Here is a 7,873-nt window from a genome sequence, read left to right as displayed (position 1 = left end):
TATTTTTTTCTTATTTTTTTAATTATCTTATTTTATCTCTTAAGAGATATGAGACTTGTAAAGTAAGAGTCACTCTTTATTTATATACTCTTTAATTATTTTATCTATAAAAGATGTGGAACTTGTAAAATGAGAGTTATTTTTTACTTACATACTCTTTAATTATTTTATCTATAATCGATGTGAGACTTAAATTTTTTCTAATAAATAATTATCGCTAATAGTAAATTTTAGTGTGATATAAATATATTTTTAGTGATTATTATATATTAGTCATTAATATTTTTATTAAATAATAAAATAAAGATAATTAATTTATTACTATTAAATAATTATCGATAATAATAAATTTTATTATAGTGGAAGGGTTAAAAAATGGTTAAAAATTGTGTTTGATTTAGTTTAAAAGAGGGGAAAGATTCTATCGGAAGATGTAACTCTCTGTTTGTTTGGAAATAAGAGGGATGAGAGAGATTTTAAAAATTATTTTATATTTATACTTTTATAATTTTAAATTTAAATCATAAATAAAAATATTTTAGTCATTACATTTAATGGGTTTGTTTGATTCAAAGGAGGATGATACAAGAGAAATTTTAATGGAGGGAAGGGAAGAAGGGAGAAAATTATAAATTTTGTTTGGTTGAGAGGAAAGAGAATGTAACTATTTTTTATTTTTTGTTTGGTTTGCAAGAGGAGAGAGTGATGTTAAAAATCAATTTTATGTATTTTTATAATTTTAAATTTAAAAATATAAGTAAGAGTATTTTAGTTAAAAGTATTTTAAAATCCCTTCCCTCTAAATCCTTAACCATCGGAAGGGAAGTAAAATTAGATGAAGAGAAGTTTTATTCTCTTTCTAAAAATTAAATAAAAAAAATATTTATGAAAACTCTTTCCTTTTCTTTCAACTAAACACTATTTAAATGTTTTAGTTTCTTCTATTCATAAGCTTGTTTTTTTTTTCTTCTAAAATTTTCATATTCTATTTTTTAAATATAAAGTTAAATCTTTTACTTGCTTTGTTAATTTACTTATTTCACTATATATCATCATTAGTTTTTTTTGAGGTTCTATAAAATTAATTATATTAGTTTTTTGTGGTTCTAAAAAATTGATTGGTTTTAAAGTCTATGTAATATTTAGTATTTTTAGTCTATTTACAAAGGATCCTATATCTTTTATTTATTTTCTTTTAAGATAATATATTTTTCCTATATTTTTTAAATAGATTGGAGACATCAATCCTATCATTATTTCTAAAATTTATATGATTGTATTAATATATAATTAATAAAATAGATTATTGAAAAGATTTTGTCTCTTAATTTTATTAGATTTTCTTTCAAAATTTCATGCTCAAGAGTTAATAATTGATCTAATTTTTTTTAACTTCTTATGATATTCCAATATTTGGATGAATCTCAAACTTTAATTTTATATATGCTAAATTTCCTTTTATTACTTCTAGTATTTTATTTGCTGGATAAGTTATTCTACCATATTTCAATACTAATTTTTAAGAAGGGACGACTTTATCTATAAATTCATTTAGCACCAATTGAAAACTACTTTCTTTCTACGTTGTTCTTTTTCCAAATTTCTTTTTGACTCCAGAACTTTCTTTTTATTTAATAATTATACACATATTTTTTCAAACCTATGCTATATCTATTGGTGCTTCGTTAATTAATTTTTTTTAAAATATTTGTTTAAAATATTTTATTATTTTTCCAAAATTTTCTTTTCTTCCAAAGTATGTGCTACTAAATGAACATTATTAATACTTCCTTTATATTTCTATCTTCTTCAAAAGTTTATAAACTTCATGGTGTTATTATTGATTTTCTTTCTTTTAGTTATTTCCAACATGATATAACTAATATATACAAATCTATTAACAAGATATTTAAATAATCATAGATGTTTGAAGATTCTTTAAACTTCGTCATTGTTACCCATTACAACTTCCATTGGTTGAGTTGAGTAAGATATAAAGCAATTGACTACAAAGTGAAAGTTTTATTAATAAGTAAGATAACTACAAAGTAGATTCACTCAAGAACCAGACCAACTCTCCTAAGGAAGCTAGCACACTTCTCTTATCTAAAGAGATTTCTCAAGTGATAAGTTTTTCTAATTGAAAAACTCTGCCATATCTCAATTTAAGAGGACTTATTTATAGTCCTAAAGAGTCTAAGTTTATTTACACAAATGTCCTTACATCTCGCAAGTGCTTACATTAGCTTTAATTACATTGCCTTGTCTGAAAAATATCTTCGAAAATCCCCTTTATTGCTTTGTTGTGAGGCTTGCTTTGTGCTTCTCTCACATTCATGAATTTTGTTCTTGTTGAACAAAAGATGTTTTTGGAATGTCCAACATCTATGTAATTTTGATGATAATAAAGTAATTTAAATTTTGATAGACTAATATTTTTATGAATACCCACAAGTATTATGCATACAAACAAGTCAAGCAAGCAACCTAAGGTTTATGTAAAATAAGTTTGAATCAATAATAAATGACTATCTTATACACATAAAATAACTAAATAAGTTGATCATCCAAAACAGTGAACTAAAATGTTTATAAGCTAAGATATGTTCATCCAACATCTAATGCGTGTTATAATTATGCACAAGTATCCAATATAAAATCTTTGAAGTTAATTGTTTAGTGGTTAAAACCTGAACAAACTCAAATAGCTCTATCATTTCTTTCGCAAGGTTGTCATACATTGAGTCTAAACTTATATAATAACAACTTAATAGGTCACTATATGAGTATAAACAATGTAAAAAAAATGATCATATAACTTATGATTTACATACATAACAATTCCTAGATATATGCATAATATGGATATATAAATGAGTATCCCGAAAAACTCTATACATATAGTCATCCAAAAAGAGTCCTTGAGGCAACAACCACAAAAAAAATTCCTCGTGATTCTCTATATGTTTGATTTCTTGTTATCATATTATTTGACTGAAATTTTCATTAAAACTTATTGAGATTTTTATTTACCTATAAAAATTAAGCTTCACGATTCAAAATTAATTTTCTCAATTAATTTTAGATTTCTATTAATTATTTTATTTTTTATGAGTTAAAAATTCATATTAATTTTATTTTAACTCAATAAATACTTAATTTTACATAAAAATTATATTTATGTGTATTTCATCCAAAATCGAAATGACATTGTTAGTTTTATCGAATTTGAATGCTAAATTGATATTAATTAGCTTATACAAATAAGTACGGACATTTTAGTCATTTTCTCTAGAATTTTTTAAAGATTCAATTTTTCTTTTCGCGTCAAAATTATATTTTAAGATATATGTCATGATTTGTTAGGTCTTTTGTGGTAAGTGAACCAAGTCTCTTATAATATAAAATTGAAGTATGGATTATTGATTCATAAAATATTTTATAATTTATAATATCTTAGTTAAAACTTGTAAAAGAAAAATATACACTTGAATATAAACATGTTGTTGGCATATTCAATATTGAATTGGTAAAAGATAACAACGAAAGAAGTTGTTGGAACTGAATTTTACCTATTTTACTCTTATGCTCTTCTAAAATTATTTATATATGATTACTATCACTTAATGTTATTAAATTCTTTAAAGTCATTCTAATTAATTTTCTTGCCTTTAAAAATTCTAAGAATTTTAATTTAATAAATGATTCTTCGATTTACCATATCAGAGTCCTTGCATTAAGTTTAAGAATTTGTTTAACTAATAACTTTAAATCTATTCCTAACATTTATAATCATTAGGTAATTTGATTTAAAACAAATTTATAAAATGTTTTCCAATCAAAGTTTAAATCAAACATCAAAAAGTAAGTGATTAATCCACCCCTGGCATTAAGAATAGAATCAAACCATTAACATTGAATAATAGGCAATCATATATATAAATAAAAAGATTACATAAAATTTGATAAATTACATTTAATCCTAACAAAAGAATAGGAATATCTGCTCATGATAATGAAAACAATATCCATGTACAAAGAAAGTATAAAAGGAAAAAATGAACCTAGAATTCAAGTCCCCAAATGACTCTTCAAATTTTTTTCTCTTTAATGCTACTTCTCGTTTGTGTTCCCCTTTGTATGATGATGATTTTCTCTCTCTATATATCCCATAAATAGGTTTGGGAAATAAAATAAAGTAAGCTTGAAAGAGATTAATCCACTCAATCCTTTCCAAATGATTGAGTTGATTTTTGAACCTAAAATCCTTGTCCCCAAATGAATCTTTTAAATTTTCTTCTCTTCAATGCTACTTTTCATTGTGTTCTCCTTTGTATGATGATGATTTTCTCTCTTTTTATCCCTTAAATAGGTCTAGGAAATAAAATAGAACAAGCTTGAAAGAGACCAATCTGCTTAACCATTTTCAAATGATTGAGCAGATTTTTGAATTCTTTAAGATGAAGAAAGTTTCATCAGTTGAACCAATTCTAATCCGTTGAGCTCTTGGGGATCAAAATTTTCACCCCTTTCTAGACCAAAATTCGCTTAATCATTTCCAAACAATTGAGTAAATTTTACTTTATTGCCAATCTTACTCTCTGCCTTTGATTTGTTGAGCCCTTATAGAGGTTGAGAAAATTGAGGAATTTTGAGATCTTAGACTTTAAGATTTACATAAAAAAACAAGGATTCATAACTCAAAAATCTATATCAACTCTTCATAAACTATCCTATTTACAAATCATTTTGATTCCTTGAATATTTAAGGAGTTAAAACACATTGGTTTTAAACCTAGTTAGATAAGTGTCAAAATAGTCATTATTTCTAATTAAAATTGACACTCAAGAACATTTTTTTTGTTTCCCAAATCTTTTCCCATGTCACCCTTATCACACACAAAAAAAAATAAAGGAAAAATCATTTTTTTTTAATAATTTTTTGAGCTCCAACTTGAAATCAAGATTAAATAGGAAACAAAACTTAGATCATAATGTGGTGGAGATCCTCTTTTGATTTTATTTGTCTCCATAATCGATTACTCGTCCATAATGTTCACATGAGCCATAAGAAACAATTGATTATTTGACATATAATTGATTATTTATGAGCGTTCTATTTTTCTTAACATGAAAATATTAAAAATAATTAATTACAACTTAAAATACTCGATTAAAGCATAAAAGAAATTCACTTTTAAGAGAATTTCAATCCTAATAGTTTTAACTCAAACAATTTTAGACTTTGAGATATTTTTAAGGTTAAAAAAAGGAAATTATCATCATGAATGCACATTAAAACACACACCAAGTATACATAAAATCATTACAATACATATTTGAACTTAGTTGAGGCAATGATATCTTCCAAACTTTGCTTCTTAGCCACTTGTGTCATCAGTCTCCCCATTTAGATGATCATGCTTATGTGTTTCCATTTTTGTGCATTTGTATAATTATCTTTTGATTTCCCTCCAAAAAGCATATCATTCTTCCCTTTTTGGACATCATTAAAAGAAAATAACAAAAAAATGTACAAGAAGCTAATAACAAGCAAGTAAAACATTTATTGATTCTAAACATTCGTAATAATACATATCAAAAGAATAAAAACACATAACATCAATCAAGATAAAAAAAAACATACTATTGATAACAAAATACATCAAATCCAAAAGACAAACTATAATCCTGATTTTTCTTAAGACTAAGCTCCTTAAGTTGTTCTTCAAATTCATCCATCCTAAGTGTATTGCTTCAAATTGAAACCAATCATATTGTTTAGATTCTCCATGTATCTTCAAATTCATCCATCCTTGACGAAATGATTTAACCTCGAATGAAGAAACATCTTTAGCTCTATGTATATCTATATCCATCTTAGTCATAAGTGTTAGAAAAGAATGGCACAATCTAAGAGGGGGGAGTGAATTGGATTCTATGACCCTTTAAAAAATTTCAGAGTACTTAGGATCTTTATTTCACTTAAACTTTTCTAAAACAGAATTTTCAATGAAGTTTCTTCAAAGACTTGCTTATAGAAAAATGAATGCTATATGTTTTCTTGATTACAAAATAATGAGGTTCAAATGTAATGCTCTAATTCAGATTAAACCATCAATATTCACACACACATGTTAATCAAGAATTATCTTCTTTAATGTTCAACCAAGATATTACTCAAAGTAAAAGATAAAGGTAGAAGAAGATTGCACAAGTCTTTTATACTAGTTCAGCCACTCCACATGTGACCTACATCCAGTCCTCAATCAGCACCTGATCAAGATTTGTTCCACTATCTCAATGAAGAAGGTTTACAAGCATACCACACATGCATATACTTCAACACTAAAGATAACCACTTTCTTGATCCCAAGAAAGCACCCCTTGTAGAAACCCACTACAAGAAACCTTACCACTTGAGAAACCCTTCTCAAGATTTTTACAAGTATTCACAAAGAATAAAGGAACAAATTCACCTGGAATTCAGAAGCAAATCTTAATCTTCCCCTTTTAAGAATGTGATGATGATGATGATCCTCTTTCAAAGTTTTTCACAAACGTTTTTTTTCTTGGATTCACAAAGAAAACTCTCCAAGATTGTCACAAAGACTCCACAAAAAACGCTTTTCTAAATTTGATTATCAGTTCTAACTCTTGTCTGAAGTTTCTAAAAGTTCAAACTATTTATAAAAGTTTTAGACCCAGATAATCGATTATTTTAAAGAATAATCGATTATTTTGTTCTTCAGGTTTTCTGGAAACCAACCAAGAACAATATAATCGATTATTTTGCTGGATAATCAATTATTCCAGAGAGTCATTTCTGGGATAATCGATTATTTGGAAAATAATCGATTATCGCAGCAAGGTATCCCATTTTTCCTGTTGCTGGAATAATCGATTATATTTAATGATAATCGATTATTTTGAGTTAGTTTTCAAAACTTCGTTTTAAGTCTCAGAATAACTTTTTAGCCCTTTTAACTCATCATCATACACTCTCTAATTAGTTTAGATATAGATTTAGCTTATGCACACAGCACACACAACACATAAAATCATTCAAAACAATTTATACACTAATTCATATTACATAGCACTTTCTTTGACTTTGTTTTTGTCTTCTAAGTTGTTGTTGTTTGTTATTGTCTTTGACACATATTTTGTGATCATCAAAACTCCTTTAAGCTTCAGAGATAATCTTGACCTCATCAAGTTCAGGCTCCTCTAAGCTCAACAATCTCCCCCTTTTTGATGATGACAAACCAATCTAGGCTTCAACCATTTGTGCTTCTAATTTCAACATACAAAACCTGCAAAAACATACACACACAAGCACAATACCTGCAAAACAAATACCATATACACACACAACCATATACACACACAACAACCTTTCTCCCCCTTTGGCATTATAAAAAACAAACAGCTATGTTTTACAATATAAGCCATATGCACATTCCTTAAGTGCTCAAAATCATACCAAAACAAGATTCAATCTTTGTGAACAACACCATCTCAGCCAGAGTTATTTGATCAATAAAAAATTACAAGATACAAAATACAACTCAGAATTTTTTTTAATCCGAAAAAAAAATCATCAAAAATAGGATATCACACCAACAATTAACCAAACTCAAGACAGAGCATTCTAATCAGCAATCAACCAAGCTCATTAAAAACATTACAATAAAAAATAGAACATCAACACATATGCTAAAAGACAGAGCATCAATGCACCAGTCATCCAAATCACAATTTGGTATCACAATCAAACCATCATATCAGCAATATAAACTTCAAATTTCACCAGAATTTAATTTGTTCAACAGCACAAAGCAGATAAATTGTTCTAGACTTAAACTATTAC

This window comes from Cajanus cajan, chromosome 9 (genome assembly GCF_000230855.2).
Source record: "Cajanus cajan strain Asha chromosome 9, NIPB_CcT2T_4, whole genome shotgun sequence".
In the NCBI taxonomy this organism is placed as follows: Eukaryota; Viridiplantae; Streptophyta; class Magnoliopsida; order Fabales; family Fabaceae; genus Cajanus; species Cajanus cajan.
This window is presented reverse-complemented; position numbering follows the sequence as displayed.